Source organism: Aegilops tauschii, chromosome 5 (assembly GCF_002575655.3).
Source record: "Aegilops tauschii subsp. strangulata cultivar AL8/78 chromosome 5, Aet v6.0, whole genome shotgun sequence".
In the NCBI taxonomy this organism is placed as follows: domain Eukaryota; kingdom Viridiplantae; phylum Streptophyta; class Magnoliopsida; order Poales; family Poaceae; genus Aegilops; species Aegilops tauschii.
In genome coordinates, this window is record NC_053039.3 from 222,069,550 (window position 1) to 222,095,591 (window position 26,042).

The following is a 26,042-nucleotide window of genomic DNA, read 5'->3' on the forward strand; positions in this document are numbered from 1 at the left end:
TTTCCATCAGTGGCCCTACATTCTTGTCCGTCTGCTGTGCTATACTATCGGGCCGTGATCACCTGGGCGGTGATCACGGGTATATACTTATATACTACATACATGACACATGTGATGACTAAAGTCGGGTCGGCTCGTAGGAGTACCCGCAAGTGGATCTTTGTGGCGGAGCGACAGGGCAGGTTGAGACCGCCTAGGTGAGAGGTGGGCCTGGCCCTGGTCGGCGTTCGCGGATACTTAACACGCTTAACGAGATCTTGGTATTTGATCTGAGTCTGGCCATTTGGTCTATACGCACTAACCATCTACGCGGGAGTAGTTATGGGTATCCCGGCGTCGTGGTATCAGCCGAAGCCTTCTTGACGTCAGCGACTGAGTGGCGCGCGCCGGATTGGACTGGAACGCCACTAGGCTAGGTCTGCTTCCGGCCGCGTACGCAACGTGCAGGTGTGCATAGGGCGATGGGCCCAGACCCCTGCGCGCTTAGGATTAGACCGGCGTGCTGACCGCTCTGTTGTGCTTAGGTGGGGCTGCGACGCGTTGATCTTACGAGGCCGGGCATGACCCAGAAAAGTGTGTCCGGCCAAATGGGATCGAGCGTGTTGGGTTATGTGGTGCACCCCTGCAGGGAAGTTTATCTATTCGAATAGCCGTGTCCCTCGGTAAAAGGACAACCCGGAGTTGTACCTTGACCTTATGACAACTAGAACTGGATACTGAATAAGATACACCCTTCCAAGTGCCAGATACAACCCGGTGATCGCTCTCTAACAGGGCGACGAGGAGGGGATCGCCGGGTAGGATTATGCTATGCGATGCTACTTGGAGGACTTCAATCTACTCTCTTCTACATGCTGCAAGATGGAGATGACCAGAAGCGTAGTCTTCGACAGGACTAGCTATCCCCCTTTATTCTGGCATTCTGCAGTTCAGTCCACTGATATGCCCCTTACACATATACCCATGCATATGTAGTGTAGCTCCTTGCTTGCGAGTACTTTGGATGAGTACTCACGGTTGCTTCTCTCCCTCTTTTCCCCCTTTTCCTTTCTATCTGGTTGTCGCAACCAGATGTTGGAGTCCAGGAGCCAGAAGCCCCCGTCGACGACGACTCCTACGACACTAGAGGTGCCTACTACTACGTGTAGGCCGCTGACGACGACCAGGAGTAGTTAGGAGGATCCCAGGCAGGAGGCCTGCGCCTCGTTCGATCTGTATCCCAGTTTGTGCTAGCCTTCTTAAGGCAAGCTTGTTTAACTTATGTCTGTACTCAGATATTGTTGCTTCCGCTGACTCGTCTGTGATCGAGCACTTGTATTCGAGCCCTCGAGGCCCCTGGCTTGTATTATGATGCTTGTATGACTTATTTATGTTTTAGATTTGTGTTGTGATATCTTCCCGTGAGTCCCTGATCTTGGTCGTACACATTTGCGTGCATGATTAGTGTACGGTCAAATCGGGGGCGTCACAAGTTGGTATCAGAGCCGACTGCCTGTAGGAATCCCCCTTTCCACACTCCTTGGCCGAAGTCGAGTCTAGACATTACAAAACTTTTACTAACATGGCTGTGTGTCTTACGGGCCCACGTCGCCATTGGGTGGTACTAGGATCTTTTACTCCTCGACCTTTACTCTGGGACTCTGAACTCTCTTCTACTCGGGTTAAACGAATTTACTAACTTTAACACTAGGATCCCGTGACCGCGTTCACCCCAAAGTTGGATAAACCATAGTTGTTTCTTAGAATAGTATTTTTGAACAATTCACACACTGTCATTTGACTCCTTTGAAACGTCTTTGCTTTCAGATGGAACCCACGAGGCAGGTCGTTCGCCACACGATGGCCATTGGTGCCTCGGGATCACCTGCGGTGCTAGCTGAGATGATGACCTATCTGGGTTATCGCTGGCACCCTGAGTACACCGTCTACGAGGAGTACCAGGACTTTAACCAGGAGCAGTACCGTGCCATCGTCCACCTCTATTCTCGGGAGTATGACTCCACTACTGTGCTGCACACCACACATGGTGTTGGTGTGACCATCGATATGGCTGTCCACGATGCTGCCTATGCTGCTCTGACACGTCTTCGTGGAGAGTATCGGGAGTTGGACACCTCCCCTTTCAGGCACATTGCTATCGCCTCTGATGTTGGTGCGGAGGGATACTATACTGCTGCCTACTCCACTGTCACCCGAGAGCCCTTCTACCATCAGCACTTGGTTCTGCATGCTGATGGGCTGGATCGAGCTAACCGAGCTCTTCGCCACGAGATGTACACCACCCGTCAGCACCTTTACCGTGCTCTGACGCTGCTGCACCCCTTTGTCCGATCTGGACAGGTACCGCGTACTGCGATCTACCCAACCAGGACCGTGATGCCCCACGGTGTCGGTTGGCCAGAGGTGGGAGGCTACTCTCCCGCACTTGGTCCTCTTCTGCCACCTGAGCGTCGGGCTCTACACCTGAGTATCCGCGGCCCCCAGTCTGCTGACGTGGAGGGCTATCCGTTGCCTCACTACCAGCTGTCGGGCTACGATTACCTCCACAGTACCTCTTGGGACTGATGTAGGCTTGCTTGTAGTGTTAGATGCATTCTCCGCGAGCCTGTGTGCCGCCTATGATGTTTTAGTCTATGTACTGAACTCTATGCATGACCCCTTTTGTAAGTTATGCCGACTACTATGTAGTAGCTATCATGCTCCTTTCATTATGCATGTTTCATCATGAATGATTCTTGTCTTTGCAAATATTTTCCAATGCTGAAATACCCCTGTTATATATTAGCAGGATGGTTAGACCAGGTGGTCGTGGTCGTGGTGGCGATGCCCCACCACCACCTGAGTACATGGCTGGTATGATCCAACAGTTTGAACTGAACCGCCAATTCATGGAAAATATGATGGCTCAGTTTCCTCGCCCCAATATGAACCAGCAGCCAGCCCAAGTGACTCTTCAAGATTTCATACGCCTCAACCCAACCATCTACCGCAGCTCAACTCAGCCTCTGGATGCTGATGACTGGCTCCGTGACATCACCTATGAGATGGAGTCTGCTGATGTAGCCCCTGCCAGCTATGTCACCTTTGCTTCCTTCTTCTTGAAGGGACCCGCAGCTCAATGGTGGGACAGCCACAGGCGTACTCTGCCAGCTGGAACAATCATCACATGGCCAGACTTCCAAGCAGCTTTCCGTGCCCGCTTCATTCCTCAAGGAGTCATGGACCGGAAGAAGCGTGAGTTCCGCAACCTCACCCAAGGCAACAAAACTGTCGAAGCTTATCAGCGGGAGTTTCTGGACTTGTCTCGCTATGCTGAAGAGGACATTGCAACTGATGCACGCAGACAGGAGAAGTTCCGTGATGGCCTTCAAGCTGACATCAAGCTCGCACTTCTAGTGCATGACTTTGCTGATTTCGCCACCTTGGTGAACAAGGCCATCAATGTCGAAACTGGTCTGCAGGAATACCAAAGCTCTCACAGGCGCAACCGTGACACGGGCTCATCTTCGGGCTCGCCCGCACAGAAGCATAGGATATGGATCCCGAACAGCATGTACCGTCCCAATGCATCTACCCCAAGGCAGACCTATGCTGCACCTCGTCTGCCTCCACCACCATCTAGGCAGTCAAGACTTCCAGCTCCACCATCCCAAGCTCCTGTTCCCACTCCGAATAATGGCTTGTGCTTCAGGTGTGGTCAACCAGGACACCGTGCTAGAGAATGCAACCAGAACCAGAATCAACTGGCCCTTCCAGCAACTGGCCGTGGTAACAATCAGCCCCGCAACAACAATGCTAAGTCTTATGGTCGTGCTCATGCCAACCACGTTGATCTCAACGAAGCTCAAGACCAGCCTGCTACTGTGATGGGTACACTCCTCGTAAATTCAGTACCAGCATCCGTTTTATTTGATACAGGTGCATCGCATTCATTCATGTCAGAAGATTTTGCATACAAGCACGACGTTAAATGTGAGGAGATGAACACCTCTGTATTGGTCAAAACCCCCGTGGGACAGTGTCAAACCTCCTTGGTTGGCATCGATGTCCCCGTGGAAATCGAAGGGCTGGAATTCTATGCCTCTCCCATTATCCTGAAGTCGTCTAACATCGACCTCATTTTGGGTATGGATTGGTTGAAAGCGCATACTGCTTCTATAGTTTGCGCCACTAAAACCGTCCATCTGCTACACCCTTCAGATGAAATAGTTGCTTACCAAGCTCATCTGGTGCAAAATGCCGAGGCAAGGCTCTATGCATTGAATGCATTGAACGCTGCACCACTCGAGGGCATTGAAAACATTCCCGTCATGCGTGAATTCCTCGACGTGTTTCCTGAAGAACTTCCAGGGATTCCCCCTGCTAGAGCTGTCGAATTCATCATCGACTTGAAACCAGGCACCACTCCTATAGCCAAGCGACCCTACAAAATGCCGCCGCATGAACTCCTTGAGCTTAAGGAGGAAATCGACAAATATCTTCACAAAGGATTCATTCGCCCAAGTTGCTCTCCTTGGGGAGCACCTTCTCTCTTTGTCAAGAAGAAGGATGGGACAAACCGGTTAGTTCAAGACTACCGTCCTATAAACCAAGCTACCATCCAGAATAAATACCCCCTTCCTCGGATCAATGATCTGTATGATCAACTGGCGGGTTCGTTAGTGTTCTCTAAGCTCGACTTGAGGTTGGGCTACCACCAGATCCGTGTTCGCGAAGAGGATATCCCAAAGACCGCCTTCGTGACTCGCTATGGTTCATACGAGTACACCGTCATGTCTTTCGGTTTAACCAATGCTCCAGCCACCTTCTCTCGTCTGATGAACTATATATTCATGGATTACCTAGACAAGTTCGTTGTGGTTTATCTGGATGATATCCTAGTATTTTCCAAGAACGAAGAAGAACATGCTGAACATCTTCGACTTGTGCTGGAAAAGCTACGAGAGCATCAACTATATGCCAAGTTCTCCAAATGTGAATTCTGGCTACCGGAAGTAACCTATCTTGGGCATGTCATCTCTAAGGATGGTATTGCCGTCAACCCCGAGCGAGTTCAGGCTATTCTTGATTGGACTCCTCCCAAGAACGTTAAGCAAGTCAGAAGTTTTGTCGGTCTCGCCAGCTATTGCCGTCGATTCGTCGAGAACTTCTCTAAGATCGCCAGGCCTCTGACTAACCTGTTGCATAAGGGTGTCAAGTTCCAATGGACAGACAAATGTCAGGAAAGTTTCCAAGCACTCAAAGACAAGTTGACTTCTGCCCCAGTTCTAGCTCCACCTGATACTAAGGACTTTGTCATTTACTGCGACGCTTCCCGTCAAGGATTAGGCTGTGTCCTAATGCAAGACCGCAAAGTGATTGCTTATGCCTCTCGACAATTGCGCCCTCACGAAGAGAACTACCCAGTTCACGACCTCGAACTTGCTGTCATTCATGCGCTGAAGCAGTGGCGACATTACCTTCTCGGTAATCGTTGCGAGATCTTCACTGACCACCAAAGTCTGAAGTATCTGTTTACTCAGCCAGATCTGAACCTCCGTCAACAGAGATGGATGGAGCTTGTTGCAGACTTCGACTTGGGTATTTCCTATACGCCAGGCAAGGCTAATGTAATGGCTGATGCCTTGAGCCGCAAGTCTTACTGCAACCACCTCCAGGTTCAAAAAGTTCAGCCATCGCTTGTTGAAGAATTCAGGAAGCTGAACCTCCATATTGTTCCTCCGGGTGCACTCGCTCCCCCTCCTAAGGAGTTTGGCAAGGTGAACCTCCACGTTGTTACCCAGGGTTCCCTCAATACCCTAGTTGCTAAACCAGATCTCGAGGACAGCATCAAAAGGCTACAGAAGTATGACTCTGAAGCCCACAAGATTAAGCGCTACCTCGCAGAAGGAAAGCCCTCATTCTTCACCATTGCTGAAGATGGCACCTTATACTTCAAGGGCCGCCTAGTGGTGCCATGTGCAGAGAAAAACCTGGATATGACACAGGAAGTTATGAAGGAAGCTCATGATACGCCTCTATGTATCCATCCTGGTAGTACAAAGATGTACCAAGACATCCATCAGAGATTCTGGTGGTCTAATATGAAGCAAGCCATTGCTCGTTATGTTGCTGAGTGTGACGTTTGCCGTCGTATCAAAGCAGAACATCAAAGGCCTGCTGGAACTCTGCAACCTATCTCTATTCCTGAATGGAAATGGGACCATGTTGAGATGGACTTCGTCACTGGATTTCCCAAGTCACAGAAAGGTAATGATGCTATTCTTGTCGTCATTGACCGGCTTTCCAAAGTTGCACATTTCTTGGCGGTCAAGGAAACGATCACTGCTAGTCAACTGGCAACGCTCTATATGTCCAGGATTGTTTCACTCCACGGTATTCCATTGGTTATCAGTTCAGACCGTGGCAGCTTATTCACTTCAAGATTCTGGGCAAGTTTCCAAGAAGCTATGGGAACTCATCTGTCATTCAGTACTGCGTTTCATCCTCAATCGCAAGGGCAAGTTGAACGCGTCAATCAAGTTCTCGAAGACATGCTTCGAGCTTGCGTTATTTCCTTCGGCAAGAAATGGGAGGAATCTCTCCCGTATGCTGAGTTCTCTTATAATAATAGCTATCAAGCTAGTCTGAAGATGGCCCCCTTCGAAGTGTTATATGGACGAAAGTGCCGAACCCCTCTGAACTGGTCAGAAACTGGGGAACGTCCACTCTTTGGCCCGGATATTATCCAAGATGCCGAAGAACAAGTCCGCATTATTCGCGAGAATCTCAAGACTGCTCAGTCACGTCAGAAGAGTCAGTATGACCGTCATCATAAGGACATGGTCTATCAACCTGGCGAAAAGGCTTATCTTTGAGTCACACCTATGAAGGGTGCTCACCGCTTCGGGATCAAGGGCAACCTAGCTCCTCGCTATATTGGCCCATTCACTATTCTCGAAAGGCGTGGAAAAGTGGCATACCAACTGGAGCTACCGCCGAACCTTTCTCAGGTTCACGATGTGTTCCATGTGTCACAGCTCCGACGTTGCTTCAAGGACCCAATCCGAGCTGTGGATCATGAAGTGCTCGAATTGCAGCAAGACCTCTCCTATAAGGAGCATCCGGTCCGCATTCTCGACCAAGCTGAACGCCGCACACGTCAGAAGGCGATCAAGTTTCTCAAAGTCCAGTGGTCGCACCATTCTGAAGATGAGGCCACTTGGGAACGAGAGGATCGTCTGCGCGAAGAATACCCCGCACTGTTTCCTTCTACCTCCTAAATCTCGGGACGAGATTTCTTGTAGTGGAGGAGATTTGTAACACCCCGAGAATCATGCTACAGTAACTCTCTGTGATTAAGCTAATCATGTTGCTAAACAGGGCTTGATCACATTTGAATCACATTTCTTTTCAAACTCCTAATTCAAACTTCAATTAAATTTAAAGTGGAAAATAAAAGTTTTCAAAAATTTAAACAAAAATGTTCGGGCCATGCCAGAAATTGCACTGATAATTATTGTGGAGAAAACACATTTTTATAAAATGCCTAAATACTTTTAAAAAGAAAATAAACAAATAAAAAGAAAATACAAAAGAGCACAGAACAAACAAACAAAAAAGAAGAAGAAGGAGAAGGCCCCCCCCACTGGACCCCTGGCCCAACTGGGCCGACCCCCGGCCCAGCCGGCCTAGCCCACCTCTCCCACTCGCCCTCCCCTTCCCTGTTCCCCCGACCGGGGTCGGAACAGGGGCCGGTCCCCGCCGCACCCCCTCGCCGGCGACGGGGGAGGATAAGGACGCCAGCGCCCCCCCCCCCCCCCGCCTCCTCGGGCCCCTCTCCCACTCGCCCCCGCTCACCTCTCGGCCTCTGCGCCTCTCTCTCCCCCCCCCAGATCCACGCCGCTCCTTCCTTGCCCACGCCCGACGCGGTCGCCGCCGTTCTCCGTCGTTCACGCGGCCACCGAGCCCCGTTCCCCTCCCCGGCGTGTCCACGAGCTCCGCCGCGTCGAGCCCGTCCTCCCCGACCACCTGCTCGAGCCGGGACCCCCTACATCGCCCCCCAACGCCGTCGCCTTCTTCCTCGGGTCGCCGCCGTCTCCTTCGACTCCGGCGACTGCTGCTGCTACTAAGCCACCCACGGGCCTCCGTGTGCCGCGCGGTGAGCTTCTCCCCCTCCTCCCCTGTCCTTTCGCTCTCGCGCGCCCCCTAGCTGCTTCCCCACGCGCGCCCGAACGCAGCGCCGCGGAGCTCGTCGCCGGCGGGTCTCCGATGACCAATTGGTCATGGGCGTATGCCCGTTAGCTTGACTGCATCATGCAGCACCAGCCTAGCTGGTTAGTTTGGCCGCTCGTGCGCTCTAACGCCGCACCCGCTCCGGCCCGAACTCCGGCGCCGCTTTTGCTCGTCGCCGGCGCCGTTTCCGGCAGCTCCAGCTCCGGCCGGTCTCACCACGCAACGCGGCGGGCTCTCCCCGTTCGAACGCGCCCACCCGCGCCCGTGTAGGCCCCTTGTGGACGAATCCCGACGGGGCCGAGCGCCCTCCGCCGTGTTTTCGTGCTCGCCGGCGTACAACCGCCGGCCTGCTGAGCTAGCACACCTGGGGCCACCCCTGGGTCACTGCCAGCGGGCCCCGCAGGCCCCGTTGACTGGGTCAACCCAGTCAACGTGCTGACTGGGCAGGCCCCAGCCACTGACATGCGGGCCCCGCCGCATAATTAACAAAAAAAATGTTTTTATAAATAAAAATAATTAATTAATCTAATTAGACACTGACAGGTGGGGTCCAGTAGTTAATTAACTAAAATTAGTTAGTTTAATCTTCTGTTAGCCCACTGTCTATGACAGGTAGGGCCCACTGGTCAGTTTGACCTGGTCAGCCGCTCTGTTGACCTGCTGACGTCAGCATTACCTCATGCTGACGTCATAATTCATTTTTGCTAAATTCAAATAATTCCAGGAATTCAAATAATCTTTGAAAATTCATATCTTTTAAACCGTAACTCGGATGAAAATGTTTTCTATATGAAAGTTGCTCAGAACGACGAGACGAATCCGGATACGCAGTCCGTTCGTCCACCACACCTCCCTAACATATCGAACTCGCAACTTTCCCCCTCCGGTCCGTTTGTCCGAAAACGCGAAAACATCGGGAATACTTCCCGGATGTTCCCCCCCTTCGCCGGTACCACCTACTGTCGCGTTAGGACACACCTAGCACCGCTCATTGTCATGTCACGCATGATCATGCTTATGTTTGCATTGTATTTACTGTTTCTTCCCCCGATGCCACTCCGGTAGACTACGAGACCGACACTGCTGCTGCCCAGTTCGACTACGGAGTCGACGACCCCTCCTACTTGCCAGAGCAACCAGGCAAGCCCCCCCCCCTTGATCACCAGATATCGCCTATTCTTCTCTATACTGCTTGCATTAGAGTAGTGTAGCATGTTACTGCTTTTCGATATCCTATCCTGATGCATAGCCTATCCTTGCTACTACTGTTGACACCTTTACCTGCAATCCTACATGCTTAGTATAGGATGCTAGATTTCCATCAGTGGCCCTACATTCTTGTCCGTCTGCTGTGCTATACTATCGGGCCGTGATCACCTGGGCGGTGATCACGGGTATATACTTATATACTACATACATGACACATGTGATGACTAAAGTCGGGTCGGCTCGTAGGAGTACCCGCAAGTGGATCTTTGTGGCGGAGCGACAGGGCAGGTTGAGACCGCCTAGGTGAGAGGTGGGCCTGGCCCTGGTCGGCGTTCGCGGATACTTAACACGCTTAACGAGATCTTGGTATTTGATCTGAGTCTGGCCATTTGGTCTATACGCACTAACCATCTACGCGGGAGTAGTTATGGGTATCCCGGCGTCGTGGTATCAGCCGAAGCCTTCTTGACGTCAGCGACTGAGTGGCGCGCGCCGGATTGGACTGGAACGCCACTAGGCTAGGTCTGCTTCCGGCCGCGTACGCAACGTGCAGGTGTGCATAGGGCGATGGGCCCAGACCCCTGCGCGCTTAGGATTAGACCGGCGTGCTGACCGCTCTGTTGTGCTTAGGTGGGGCTGCGACGCGTTGATCTTACGAGGCCGGGCATGACCCAGAAAAGTGTGTCCGGCCAAATGGGATCGAGCGTGTTGGGTTATGTGGTGCACCCCTGCAGGGAAGTTTATCTATTCGAATAGCCGTGTCCCTCGGTAAAAGGACGACCCGGAGTTGTACCTTGACCTTATGACAACTAGAACTGGATACTGAATAAAATACACCCTTCCAAGTGCCAGATACAACCCGGTGATCGCTCTCTAACAGGGCGACGAGGAGGGGATCGCCGGGTAGGATTATGCTATGCGATGCTACTTGGAGGACTTCAATCTACTCTCTTCTACATGCTGCAAGATGGAGATGACCAGAAGCGTAGTCTTCGACAGGACTAGCTATCCCCCTTTTATTCTGGCATTCTGCAGTTCAGTCCACTGATATGCCCCTTTACACATATACCCATGCATATGTAGTGTAGCTCCTTGCTTGCGAGTACTTTGGATGAGTACTCACGGTTGCTTCTCTCCCTCTTTTCCCCCTTTTCCTTTCTATCTGGTTATCGCAACCAGATGTTGGAGTCCAGGAGCCAGAAGCCCCCGTCGACGACGACTCCTACGACACTGGAGGTGCCTACTACTACGTGTAGGCCGCTGACGACGACCAGGAGTAGTTAGGAGGATCCCAGGCAGGAGGCCTGCGCCTCGTTCGATCTGTATCCCAGTTTGTGCTAGCCTTCTTAAGGCAAGCTTGTTTAACTTATGTCTGTACTCAGATATTGTTGCTTCCGCTGACTCGTCTGTGATCGAGCACTTGTATTCGAGCCCTCGAGGCCCCTGGCTTGTATTATGATGCTTGTATGACTTATTTATGTTTTAGAGTTGTGTTGTGATATCTTCCCGTGAGTCCCTGATCTTGGTCGTACACATTTGCGTGCATGATTAGTGTACGGTCAAATCGGGGGCGTCACAGGTGTCTAGATTGGATCTGGTGGTTCTGGACTCTGCAGCGGCTGGATGAATATTTCATCGATGCCTTTAGAGTTTCTGGAATATTGGGGTATTTATAGAGCAAAGAGGCGGTCCGGGGGGCACCCGAGGTGGGCACAACCCACCAGGGCGCGCCTGGGCCTCCTGTCGCACCCTGGTGGGTTGTGCCCTCCTCGAGGCACCCCCCAGGCGCAGCCAGGGCCCATTACGTTCCTTCTGGTCCAAAAAAAATCTCCGTAAAGTTTTGTTGCGTTTGGACTCCGTCCGATATTGATTTCCTGCGATATAAAAAAACATGCAGAAAACATCAACTGGCACTTGGACTATGCCAATAGGTTAGTACCAAAAATGATATAAAATGACTATAAAATGATTATAAAACATCAAATATTGATAATATAACAACATGTAACAAGCAAAAATTATAGATACGTTGGAGACGTATCAGCATCGCCAAGCTTAACTCCTACTCGTTCTCGAGTAGGGAAGTGATAAAAACAGAATTTTTGATGTGGAATGCTGCCTATCGTGTCATATCATATTCTTTTCTTTATAGCATGGACATTTGGACTTTTATATTGTTCAAAGCAATAGTCTAGTTTTGACATGATTATTTAAATACTCAAGCATATCAACAAGCAACCATGTCTTTCAAAATATCAACGCTAACATAAGTTATCCCTAGCCCATCATGCTCAACCATTGAACCATTCATGAAACACACTCGCATATTAGTTACACCCAATACTTAAGTAAGATCATATTGCCTCCTAGTTGGTGCTTTTGTAAGAGAAGATGGAGACTCAAATATAAAAATTGCATAAAGTAAAAGAAAGGCCCTTCGCAGAGGGAAGTAGGGATTTGTAGAGGTGCCAGAGCTCAAAGCGAAAAACTTAGAGATAAAAACATTTTGGGAGGTGTATCCATCCCACCAACAAAAATTACTTAGAGTTCCCAACACTTTCCATGCTAGATATATCATAGGCGGTTCCCAAACAGAAAATAAAGTTTATTCCTTTTTCAACCATACTTTCACTTTCCATGGCTAGTCGTATCCACGGTTGCCCTCCATACCAACACTTTCCAAGGAATTTATTTTTTGACAACATAAAGTAAATTCATTTTTCATTTCAGGACTGGGCATCCCTAATAACTTTGCCTTACTCTCGTGCAATGACAAGTGAATAAACACTCATCTTGAGAATAACACATCTAGCATGGAAAATATTAGCCACCCCTCATCGCTCCGCGAGCGAAACAAACACACAAAAGAGAAGTTTATTTTGAAAATTAGAGGTGGCACATACAAATTTGCTTAGAACGGCAAAAGAATACCGCATATAGGTAGATATAGTGGACTCATGTGGCAAAACTGGTTAAAAGGTCTTTGGATGCACAAGTAGAGATCATACTTAGTGCAAAATGAAGGCTCGCAAAAGATTGAGAAGCGACCAACCAAGAAACGAATAATCTCATAAGCAAGCATTAAGCACAAATAACACCGAATAATGCACCACAAGTAGGATATAATTTCATTGCATGATTATTGACTTTCGTACTTGCATAGTGAATCACAAACCTTAACACCAATGTTCTTACTAAAGCATAATTACTCATCAACATAACTCACATATCACATCATCATATCTCAAAACTATTACTAAGAATCAAGTTTATTTTGTCCAACGATCTTCATGAAAGTTTTTATTATATCCTTCTTGGATATCTATCACTTTGGGACTAATTTTCATGTGTTTCTTTTCATAAGCTCAAACAAATATAAGTGAATATCATGAGCATAAGTTTTTCTTTCTCTCAAATTAATTTAAGTGAAGCAAGAGAGAATTTCTTGAAAATTTACTAACCTCAAATAAATCTAAGTGAAGCAAGAGAGCATTTCTTCAAAAATACTAAAGCACACCGTGCTCAAAAAGATATAAGTGAAGCACTAGAGCAAGTCCATTGCTCATAAAAAATTTAAGTGAAGCATAGAGAGCAATTCTAAAAAGTCAAGACATAATTTTGGCTCTCGCAAATAGGTGTGTCCAGCAAGGGATCAAGACTTAAAACAAAAAATAAAACAAGCAAAGACTCATATGATATAAGACGCTCCAAGCAAAACACATATTATGTGACGAATAAAAATATAGCTTCGAGTAAAATACCGATGGTCTTTAGAAGAAAGAGGGGATGCCACTCGGGGGCATCCCCAAGCTTAGTTGCTTGCTCATTTTTGGATAATAGCTTGGGATGACGGGGCATCCCCAAGCTTAGGCTCTTCTATCCTTTATTCCTTCATCCATCGTAAGATAACCCAAAACTTGAAAACTTCAATCACACAAAACTCAACAAAACCTTCGTGAGATCCGTTAGTAAAAGAAAGCAAATTACTACTATAAGTGTTGTACCAAACCAATTCATATTTTATTTTTGCATTATATCTACTGTATTCCAACTTTTCTATGGCAAAAACTCATCAAATAAAACCATAGAGCCATCAAAATAAGCACACAACGCAAAGAAAACAGAATCTATCAAAACATAACAGTCTGTCGTAATCTGACAATTTCAAAAACTTCTGGAACTCCAAAAATTCTGAAAAATTAGGACGACCTGAGCAATTTGTATATTAATCTTCTGCAAAAAGAATTGGTATTTTATCACGCTCTGGTAAAAAATGAGAATTGTTTTCGTGAGCACAAAAGTTTCTGTTTTTTTTCAACAAGATCAAACAACTATCACCCAAGAAGATCCTAAAGGCTTTACTTGGCACAAACACTAACTAAAACACTAAAAATACAATCATAACAGTAGCATAATTGTGCAAACACTCAAGAACAGAAAGCAAAAAGCAAAAATAAATTTATTCATTGGGTTGCCTCCCAACAAGCGCTATAGTTTTATGCCCCTAGCTAGGCATAATAATTTCAATGATGCTCACACAAAAGATAATAATTGAAATGCAAAGAGAGCATCATGAAACATGTGACAAAGATGTTTAAGTCTAACATACTTCCTATGCATAGGAATTTTATAGGAAAACAAATTATCAAGAGAAGCAAAAACTAGCATATGCAAGGAAGAAGAAAGAAACAATAGCAATCTCAACATAACGAGAGGTAATTTAGTAACATGAAAATTTCTACAACCATATTTTCCTCTCTCATAATAATTACATGTAGGATCATGATCAAATTAGACAATATAGCTATCATATAAAATTTTCTCTTCATGATCCACATGCATAAGAGTTTTATAATCTTCCAAGATAGTGGGATTAACATCAACTAAAGTCATGACCTCTCCAAACCCACTTTCATAAAAAAAAATCATAAGATTGCACACTCTCCAAATATGTGGGATTAATTTTACCTAAAGTTGACGCTCTTCCAAACACACTTTCAATATTATTGCAAACATATTCATCATGAGGCTTAAATAAATTTTCAAGATCATAAGAATCACCCCAATCATGATCATTGCAACAAGTAGTGGACATAGCAAAATAAGCATCCCCAAGCTTGGGGTTTTGCATATTATTAGCACAATTGATATTGATAGAATTTATAGTAAAATCATTGCAATAATGCTTTTCATTCAAGGAGCTATCATGAATCACTTCATAAATTTCTTCATCGCAATTTTCAGATTCACGAATCTCAAGAAAAACTTCATAAAGATAATCTAGTGCACTCAAATCACTAGCAATCGGTTCATCATAATTGGATCTCTTGAAAATATTAGCAAGTGGATGAGGATCCATATCAATAGATTTTTAGCAAGTGAAGATACAAGCAAATAGAAGACACATGGCAACACAAGCAAAGATAGCAAACAAGAGATCGAACGAGAAAAAGGCGAACGAAAAAGAAGGCGAATAAAAATGGCAAATTTTTGTGAAGTGGGGGAGAGGAAAACGAGAGGCAAATGGCAAATAATGTAAATTGCAAGGAGATGAGATTTGTGATTAGGAACCTGGTATATGTTGAAGATCCTCCCCGGCAACGGCGCCAGAAATTTCCTTTTGATGTCACTTGAAGCTACGTCGGTATTTCCCCAAAGAGGAAGGGATGATGCAGCACAGCGGCGGTAGGTATTTCCCTCAGATATGTAACCAAGGTTACTGAACCAGTAGTAGAACCAAGCAACACAACGTAAACAGCCCCTGCACACAGATAACAAATCCTCGCAACCCGACATGTTAAAGGGGTTGTCAACCCTTTCCGGGGTACGGCGCCTCAAGTAGGCAAACGGACGTGAGATAAATTTGTAGTAAATTGATAGATCGAACACCAAATAAAATAAAATAAGAATAAATTGCAGCAAGGTATTTTTGTATTTTTGGTTTAATAGATCTGAAAATAAATGCAAGGAAGAAGTAGATCGCAAAGGCAAATATATGAGAAAGAGACCCGGGGGTCGTAGGTTTCACTAGTGGCTTCTCTCGAGAAAAATAGCAAAGGTGGGTGAACAAATTACTGTTGGGCAATCGATAGAACTTCAAATACTCATGACGATATCCAGGAAATGATCATTATATAGGCATCACGTCCAGGATTAGTAGACCGACTCCTGCTTGCATCTACAACTATTACTCCACACATCGACCGCCATCCAGCATGCATCTAGTGTATTAAGTTCATGGAGAAACGGAGTAATGCAATAAGAACGATGACATGATGTAGACAAGATCTATCTATGTAGAGATAGACCCCATCATTTTATCCTTAGTAGCAATGATACATACGTGTCAGTTCCCTTTTTGTCACTGGGATCAAGCACCGTAAGATCGAACCCACTACAAAGCACCTCTTCCCATTGCAAGATAAATAGATCAAGTTGTCCAAACAAAACCCAAATATCGGAGAAGAAATACAAGGCTATAAGAGATCATGCATAAAAGAGATCAAAGAAACTCAAATAATTTCATGGATATAAAAAGATAGATCTGATCATAAACTCAAAGTTCATCGATCCCAACAAACACACCGCAAAAGAGTTACATCATATGGATCTCCAAGAGACCATTGTATTGAGAATTCACAGAGAGAGAGAGAGCGATGAAGCCATCTAGCTACTAACTACGGACCCGAAGGTCTACAAAGAACTACTCACGCATCATCGGAGAGGCACCAATGGAGGTGGTGAACCCCATCCGAGATGGTGTCTAGATTGGATCTGGTGGTTCTGGACTCTGCGGCGGCTGGATGAATATTTCGTCGATGCCTTTAGGGTTTTTGGAATATTGTGGTATTTATAGAGCAAAGAGGCGGTCCGGGGGGCACCCGAGCTGGGCACAACCCACCAGGGCGCGCCTGGGCCTCCTGGCGCACCCTGGTGGGTTGTGCCCTCCTCGAGGCACCCCCAGGCGCAGCCAGGGCCCATTACATTCCTTCTGGTCCAAAAAAATCTCCGTAAAGTTTTGTTGCGTTTGGACTCCGTCTAATATTGATTTCCTGCGATGTAAAAAACATTCAGAAAACAGCAACTGGCACTTGGCACTATGTCAATAGGTTAGTACCAAAAAATGATATAAAATGACTATAAAATGATTATAAAACATCCAAGATTGATAATATAATAGCATGGAACAAGCAAAAATTATAGATACGTTGGAGAGGTATCACACCACTAGAGGAAAGACAACATACATCTCATCAAAATATCGAATGAATACCAAATTCACATGATTACTTATAACAAGACTTCTCCCATGTCCTCAGGAACAAACGTAACTACTCGCAAAGCATATTCATAATCATAATCAGAGAAGTATTAATTATCATTAAGGATCTGTGTTGGGGAATGTAGTAATTTCAAAAAAAATCCTACGCACACGCAAGATCATGGTGATGCATATCAACAAGAGGGGGGAGTGTTGTCTACGTACCCTCATAGACCAAAAGCGGAAGCGTTATAACAACGTGGTTGATGTAGTCGTATGTCTTCACGATCCGACCGATCCAAGTACCGAACACACGGCACCTCCGAGTTCAGCACACGTTCAGCTCGGTGACGTCCCACGAACTCACGATCCAGCAGAGCTTCGAGGGAGAGTTCTGTCAGCACGACGGCGTGATGACGGTGATGATGATACTACCGACGCAGGGCTTCGCCTAAGCACCGCTACGATATGATCGAGGTGGATTATGGTGGAGGGGGCACCGCACACGGCTAAAAGATCAATCATCAACTTGTGTGTCTATGGGGTGCCCCCTTCCTCCGTATATAAAGGAGTGTAGGAGGGGGAGGGCCAGCCCTCTCTATGGCGCGCCCTAGGGGAGTCCTACTCCCACCGGGAGTAGGATTCCCCCTTTCCTAGTAGAACTAGGAGCCCTTCCAAGTAGTAGGAGTAGGAGAGAAGGAAAGGGAAAAGAGAAGAGAAGGAAGGAGGGGGCGCCGCCCCTCCCCCTAGACCAATTCGGACTAAGCCTTGGGGCGCGTAGCCTCCCCTCTCTCTTTCCCCTAAAGCCCAATACTCCCCGGCGAGTTCCCGTAACTCTCTGGTACTCCGAAAAATACCCGAATCACTCGGAACCTTTCTGATGTCCGAATATAGTCGTCCAATATATCGATCTTTACGTCTCGACCATTTTGAGACTCCTCGTCATGTCCCCGATCTCATCCGGGACTCCGAACTACCTTCGGTACATCAAAACACATAAACTCATATTACCGATCGTCACCGTACGTTAAGCGTGCGGACCCTACGGGTTCGAGAACTATGTAGACATGACCGAGACTCGTCTCCAATCAATAACCAATAGCGGAACCTGGATGCTCATATTGGCTCCTACATATTCTACGAAGATCTTTATCGGTCAAACCGCATAACAACATACGTTGTTCCCTTTGTCATCGGTATGTTACTTGCCCGAGATTCGATCGTCGGTATCTCAATACCTAGTTCAATCTCGTTACCGGCAAGTCTCTTTACTCGTTCCATAATGCATCATCCAGCAACTAACTCATTAGTTGCATTGCTTGCAAGGCTTATAGTGATGTGCATTACCGAGAGGGCCCAGAGATACCTCTCCGACAATCGGAGTGACAAATCCTAATCTCGATCTATGCCAACCTAACAAGTACCTTAGGAGACACCTGTAGAGCACCTTTATAATCACCCAGTTACGTTGTGACGTTTGGTAGCACACCAAGTGTTCCTCCGGTATTCGGGAGTTGCATAATCTCATAGTCATAGGAACATGTATAAGTCATGAAGAAAGCAATAGCAATATACTAAACGATCGAATGCTAAGCTAACGGAATGGGTCAAGTCAATCACATCATTCTCTAATGATGTGATCCCGTTAATCAAATGACAACTCATGTCTATGGCTAGGAAACTTAACCATCTTTGATTCAACGAGCTAGTCAAGTAGAGGCATACTAGTGACACTATGTTTGTCTATGTATTCACACATGTATTATGTTTCCGGTTAATACAATTCTAGCATGAATAATAAACATTTATCATGATATGAGGAAATAAATAATAACTTTATTATTGCCTCTAGGGCATATTTCCTTCAATCTGAACATATGGTCTTCCCCCGAATAAACCAACTAGCATCAACTACAAGGAGTAATCAACACTACTAGCAACCCACAGGTACCAATCTGAGGTTTTGGGACCAAGATCGAATACAAGAGATGAATTAGAGTTTGAGAAGAGATGGTGCTAGTGAAGATGTTGATGGAGATTGACCCCCCCCCCTCGATGAGAGGATCGTTGGTGATGATGATGGCGATGATTTCCCCCTCCCGGAGGGATGTTTCCCCGCCAGAACAGCTCCGGCGGGGCCCTAGATTTGTTCTGCCCAGGTTCCGCCTCGAGACGGTGGCGCTTCGTCCCAAAAGCTTCCTTCTGATTTTTTTTCCAAGTCAACACACACCAGATAGCCAAAGATGGGCACCGGAGGCCTGCCAGGGGGCCCACAAGGTCGGGGGGCGCGCCCTCCACCCTTGTGGTTGGCTGGTGGCCCCCTTTGGTACTTTCTTCGCCCAATATTTTTTATATATTGCAAAAACATGCTCCGTGAAGTTTCAGGACTTTTGGAGTTGTGCAGAATAGGTCTCTAATATTTGCTCCTTTTCCAGCCCAGAATTCCAGCTGCCGGCATTCTCCCTCTTCATGTAAACCTTATAAAATAAGAGAGAAAAGGCATAAGTATTGTGATATAATGTGTAATAATAGCTCCATAATGTAATAAATATCAATATAAAGCATGATGCAAAATGGACGTATCAACTCCCCCAAGCTTAGACCTCGCTTGTCCTCAAGCGAAAGCCGATATCGATAAATATGTCCACATGTTTAGAGATAGAGGTGTCAATAAAATAAAATACGGACATGAGGGCATCATGATCATCTTTAGAACAGCAACATATAATGCCATATAATTTCTTATGCTAAAGTAACAATTCGTTCGCAAGGTAAAGTATGAATCAGAAACTTTATTGAAAAACTAACAAAACCATGGTCTCAGTCATTGAAGCAATTGCAATTTATCATAACATCAGAAAGAGTCAATGTAAGAACTTTGCAGCAAGCCCACATACTCAACTACCATTTAATCTTTCACAATTGCTAACACTCACGCGATACTTATGGGTACAAAGTTTCAATCGGACACAGAGAAAGATAGGGGCTTATAGTTTCGCCTCCCAACTTCTTACCTCAAGGGTAATGTCAACAATAATACTTTATGAAAACCTACATCCGAGTGGATTTATATATCCGGATCTCTCCAACACATAGAGCTTACCAAAGGAAAAAAGTGTAAAAGGAAAGGTGATGATCACCATGACTCTTGTATAAGGGTAAAAGATAAAAGTAAAAGATAGGCCCTTCGCAGAGGGAAGCAGAGGTTGTCATGCGCTTTTATGGTTGGATGCACAAAATCTTAATGCAAAAGAACGTCACTTTATATTGCCGCTTGTGATAAAGACCTTTATTATGCAGTCCATCGCTTTTAGTTCTTCCATATCACAAGTTCATATAAAGCTTATTTTCTTCACACTAATAGATCATGCATATTTAGAGAGCAATTTTTTATTGCTTGCACCGATGACAACTTACTTGAAGGATCTTACTCAATCCATAGGTAGGTATGGTGTACTCTCATGGCAAGACTGGGTTTAGGGATGTTTGGAAGCACAAGTGGTATCTCTACTTGGTGCAAAGAATTTGGCTAGCATGAGAGGGAAAGGCAAGCTCAACATGTTGGATGATCCATGACAATATAACTTCTATTCGGATATAAGAAAACATAACCTATTATGTTGTCTTCCTTGTCCAACATCAACTTTTTAGCATGTCATGTTTTAATGAGTGCTCACAATTACAAAAGATGTCCAAGATGGTATATTTATATGTGAAGCCTCTCTTTCTTTATTACTTCCTATTAATTGCAACAATGACCAAAACTATGTTTGTCAACTCTCAACAACTTTTATTCATCATACTCTTTATATGTGAAGTCATTACTCTCCATAAGATCAATATATGATCTTTTTTTATTTCTTTCTATTCGTTCTTTTATTCAATTCCCTCAAGATCATAGCAAGAAAGCAAAGCCCTTAACTCAAAACTACTCTTTATTATATATCTCAAGGACTCTATTACATAGAGTGAACATAAAGCAAAACTCAAAGCTAGATCATACTAAAACTTTATTCTACTAGATCAAGATATAACCAAAAGGATCGAACTAAGAAAATCAATAAAGATAAAGATGTGATGCTAATACGATACCGGGGCACCTCCCCCAAGCTTGGCAGTTGCCAAGGGGAGTGCCCATACCCATGTACTTAGATCTCTTTCTCCGGAGGTGGTGATGATGGAGTTGTTGATGAAGTAGGCTTGTCATCCATCTTCCAAGGCATAGGCTCACCATAATAGAAAGACGAACGAGTCTCCGGGATCCTCAAATATGCAGCCAAACTCATCCTCTTAAATCTGTATTCATAATCACAGTTCTAGTTTTGCAGGTCATAGATCTGGGCATGGAGGTGCTCGATTTTCTCGTGAAGCTTAAAGATTGCCTCCACAATGTTCTTGGCATCCAGCTTGTGATTGTTGGTGAACTCCGCGATCATCATGTGATTGGCGTTGAGTCCACGCTCCACCATCCCTTGGCACTTGAAAACTTGCTGCTCCATTGCTTCGAGTCTTGTCTCCATGCTTCCGGTCTTCTTCGGCCCCTCAACATCGCGGATGTGCAGCACCCCCTCACGCATCTCAATGGCTTGAGGGTGTCGCAGCACCTCCGCGAGGTAGGGGTTGATGACCTTCTTGAAAAACTTGTCCTTGGGGGCGCTTGGAGACCTCATGATGATCTAGATCTGTCAGGAAAAATAGCTCGAAACAAAAACAGGAGATATTGTCATGGTGTGGTGGTCAAAACGTTCGGGAGATTATATAATGAATTTTTACATACCAAAAGAAGTATTGTGCAAGAAAACGGAGTCCAGAGGGCACACGAGGTGGCCATAAGGACGGGGGCGCGCCCAGGGGGTAGGGCGTGCCCTCCACCCTTGTGGACACCTCATGTCTCTTTCGGACTACTTTTAATTTTCCTAATTTTTTAAATATTCCAAAATGGAGAAAAAATAACATTGGAAACATTTTGGAGTCGGTTTACTTACTGTACCACATACATATTCCTTTTCGGAGTCTGAAACGTTCTGGAAAGTGTCCCTTATGTACTCCTCCGGGGTTAATGTATCAATTATATTGGTCTCAACATTTATGTGAGTACCTGAGATATGATGTTTGAGTCTTTGACCGTTTACCACCTTCGGATTTTTGCCTTCGGCATTGTTAATTTTTATGGCACCGGAACGATAGACCTCCTCGATGATGTAAGGGCCTTCCCATTTAGAGAGAAGCTTTCCTGCAAAAAAAACTTAAACGAGAGTTGTATAGCAAAACATGATCACCTACATTAAACTCACGCTTTTGTATCCTTTTATCATGCCATCTTTTAACATTTTCTTTAAACAACTTGGCATTCTCATAGGCTTGGGTTCTCCATTCATCAAGTGAGCTAATGTCAAATAACCTCTTCTCACCGGCAAGTTTAAAATCATGATTGAGCTCTTTAATAGCCTAATATGCCTTATGTTCTAGTTCAAGAGGTAAATGACATGCCTTTCCATAAACCATTTTATACGGAGACAGCCATAGGATTCTTATAAGCAGTTCTATAAGCCCACAAAGCATCATCAAGTTTCTTAGACCAATTCTTTCTAGATCTATTAACAGTCTTTTGCAAAATTAATTTGATCTCTCTATTGCTCAATTCTACTTGACCACTAGACTAAGGATGATATGGAGATGCAATTCTATGGTTAACATCATACTTAGCAAGCATTTTACGGAAAGCGCCATGAATAAAATGTGAACCACCATCAGTTACTAAATATCTAGGGACTCCAAACCTCGGAAAAATAACTTCTTTAAGCATCTTAATAGAAGTGTTATGATCAGCACTACTAGTTGGAATAGATTCTACCCACTTAGTAAGGTAATTAACAGCAACTAAAATATGTGTATACCCATTATAGCAAGGAAAAGGTCCCATATAATCAAAGCCCCAAACATCAAATGGTTCAATAACAAGTGAATAATTCATAGGCATTTCCTGACGTCTACTAATATTACCAATTCTCTGGCATTCATCACAAGATAAGACAAACTTACGGGCATCCTTAAAGAGAATGGGCCAATAGAAGCCGGATTACAATACCTTATGTGCAGTTCTATCTCCAGCGTGGTGCCCTCCGTAAGACTCGGAGTGGCACTTGCGTAGGATCTATTCATGTTCATCCTCAGGTACACAACGTCTAATAACACCATCTACTCCTTCTTTATAAAGGTGTGGATCATCCCAAAAGTAATGTCTTAAATCATAGAAAAACTTTTTCTTTTGCTGGTATGTGAAACTAGGTGGTATAAATTTAGCAACAATGCAATTAGCATAATCAGCATATCATGGAGTACTATGAGAAGCATTTATGACATTTAATTGTTCATCAGGAAAGCTATCATCAATAGGCAGTGGGTCATCAAGAACATTTTCTAACCTAGACAAGTTGTCTGCAACGGGGTTCTCAGCTCCCTTTCTATCAATAATATGCAAATCAAATTCTTGTAGCAAGAGAACCCATCTAATAAGTCTAGGTTTAGCATCTTTCTTTTCCATAAGATATTTAATAGCAGCATGATCAGTGTGAACAGTTACCTTGGAATCAACAATATAAGGTCTGAACTTATCACATGCAAATACAACTGCTAAAAATTCTTTTTCAGTGGTAGCATAATTTCTCTTGGCACTGTCTAGAGTTTTACTAGCATATTGAATAACATTTAATTTCTTATCAACTCTTTGTCCTAGAACAGCACAAAAAACATAATCACTAGCATCACACATAATTTCAAAGGGTAAATTCCAATCAGGTGGCTGAACAATAGGTGCAGAAATCAAGGCTTTCTTAAGTATTTCAAATGCTTCTACACAATCATCACCAAAAACAAAAGGAACATCTTTTTGCAAGAGATTAGTGAGAGGCCTAGAAATTTTAGAGAAGTCTTTAATAAACCTCCTATAGAAACCAGCATTACCAAGGAAACTTCTTATACCTTTGATATCTTTAGGACACGACATCTTTTCAATAGCATCTACTTTAGCTTTATCAACTTCAATACCTCTTTCAGAAATTTTATGCCCCAAGACAATACCTTCATTAACCATAAAGTGACACTTCTCCCAATTCAATACAAGATTAGTTTCTTCACATCTCTACAAAACTCGATCAAGGTTGCTTAAGCAATCATCAAAAGAAGTTCCGTAAATAGAGAAATCATCCATGAAAACCTCAACAATCTTTTCACAAAAATCAGACAATATAGCAGTCATACATCTTTGAAAGGTAGCAGGTGCATTACATAAACCAAAAGGCATACGTCTATAAGCAAAGGTACCGAAAGGGAAAGTAAAAGTGGTTTTCTCTTGATCATCTTTTGACACAGGTATTTGAGAGAAACTAGAATAACCGACTAGAAAGCAAAAATGCGTATGCTTGGATAATCTTTCTAGCATTTGATGAATAAAAGTTAGAGGGTAATGATCTTTTCTAGTAGCTTTGTTTAATTTGCGGAAATCAATTACCATTCTATAATCTGTAACAATTCTTTGTGGAATTAATTCATTCTTATCATTAGGAACAACAGTAATACCTCCCTTCTTAGGGACACAATGAACAGGGCTTACCCATTGACTATCAGCAATAGGATAAATTATACCTGCCTCCAGAAGCTTTAGTATTTCATTTCTTACCACTTCTTTCATCTTAGGATTTAACCGTCGTTGATGATCAACTACTGGTTTAGCATCTTTCTCCAATTTAATTTCGTGCTGACATAGAGCGGGACTTATGCCCTTCAGATCATCGAGAGTATATCCAATAGCGGCACGGTGCTTCTTCAGATTTTTCAATAATTTCTTTTCTTCATGCTCTAAAAGGTTAGCACTAATAATAACAGGATATATCTTCTTTTCATCAAGATAAACATATTTCAGAGTATCAGGTAATTGTTTAAGCTCAAACACGGGATCACCCTTAGGTGGAGGAGGATCCCCAAGGATTTCAACAGACAAATTGTGTTTCAAAATAGGTCCTTGATTAAAGAATACTTCATCTATTTCCCTTCTTTCATTCACAAACATATCATGGTCTAGCAAATATTGTTCTAAAGGATCATTAGGAGGCACGACAATAGAATCAAGACCAATAATTTCATCCTTACTAGGCAATTCCTTATCATGGGGTTGTCTACGGAATTTAGAGAAATTAAAATCATGAGACATATCTCCTAAACCAACAGTAACAATATCTTTCTCGCAATCTATCTTAGCATTAACAGTATTCAAGAAAGGTCTACCAAATATAGTGGGACAAAAGTTATCTTGTGGGGAAGCAAGAACAAGAAAATCAGTAGGATATTTTATCTTCCCACACAAGACTTCAACAGCTCTAACAATCCCAATTGGTGATATAGTATCTCTATTGGCAAGCTTAATAGTAACATCAATATCTTCTATCTCAGCAGGTGCAATATCATTCATAATTTCTTTATATAAGGTATAAGGAATTGCACTCACACTAGCACCCACATCACATAACCCATGATAACAATGATCTCCAATTTTAACAAAAATAACGGGCATGCCAACAACAGGTCTATGTTTATCTTTAGTATCGGGTTTAGCAATCCTAGCAGCTTCATCACAGAAATAAATAACATGCCCATCAATATTATCAACCAAGAGATCTTTAACCATAGCAATACTAGGTTCAACTTTAATTTTCTCAGGGGTGTAGTTGTTCTAGTATAACTCTTACGAACCACAGTTGAAGCTTTAGCGTGATCCTTTATTCTAACAGGGAATGGTGGTTTCTCAATATAAGCAGTAGGAACAATAGGATCAACATTATAAGTAATAGTTTATTCTTCAACTTCAATAGGTTCTACTACTTTAACTTCAATGGAGGATGATATTTAAACCACTTCTCCTTAGGGAGATCAACATGAGTAGCAAAAGATTCATAGAAAGAAGCTACTATCTCAGAGTCAAGTCCATATTTAGTGCTAAAATCACGAAAAGCATCAGTATCCATAAAAGATTTAACACAATCAAACTTAAGGTTTATACCTGACTCCTTACCTTCGTCGAGTTCCCAATATTCAGAGTTGCATTTAATTCTTTCCAATAAATTCCATTTGAATTCAATGTCAATCTTCATATAGGAACCAGTACAAGAAGTATCGAGCATGGATCGATCATTATGAGAAAGCCGAGCATAATGTTTTTGAATAATAGTTTCTCTTGAGAGCTCATGATTGGGGCATGAATATAACATTTACTTAAGCCTCCCCCAAGCTTGAACGATACTTTCTCCTTCACAAGGCCAAAAATTACATATATAATTCCGATCACGATGAACAAGATGCATAA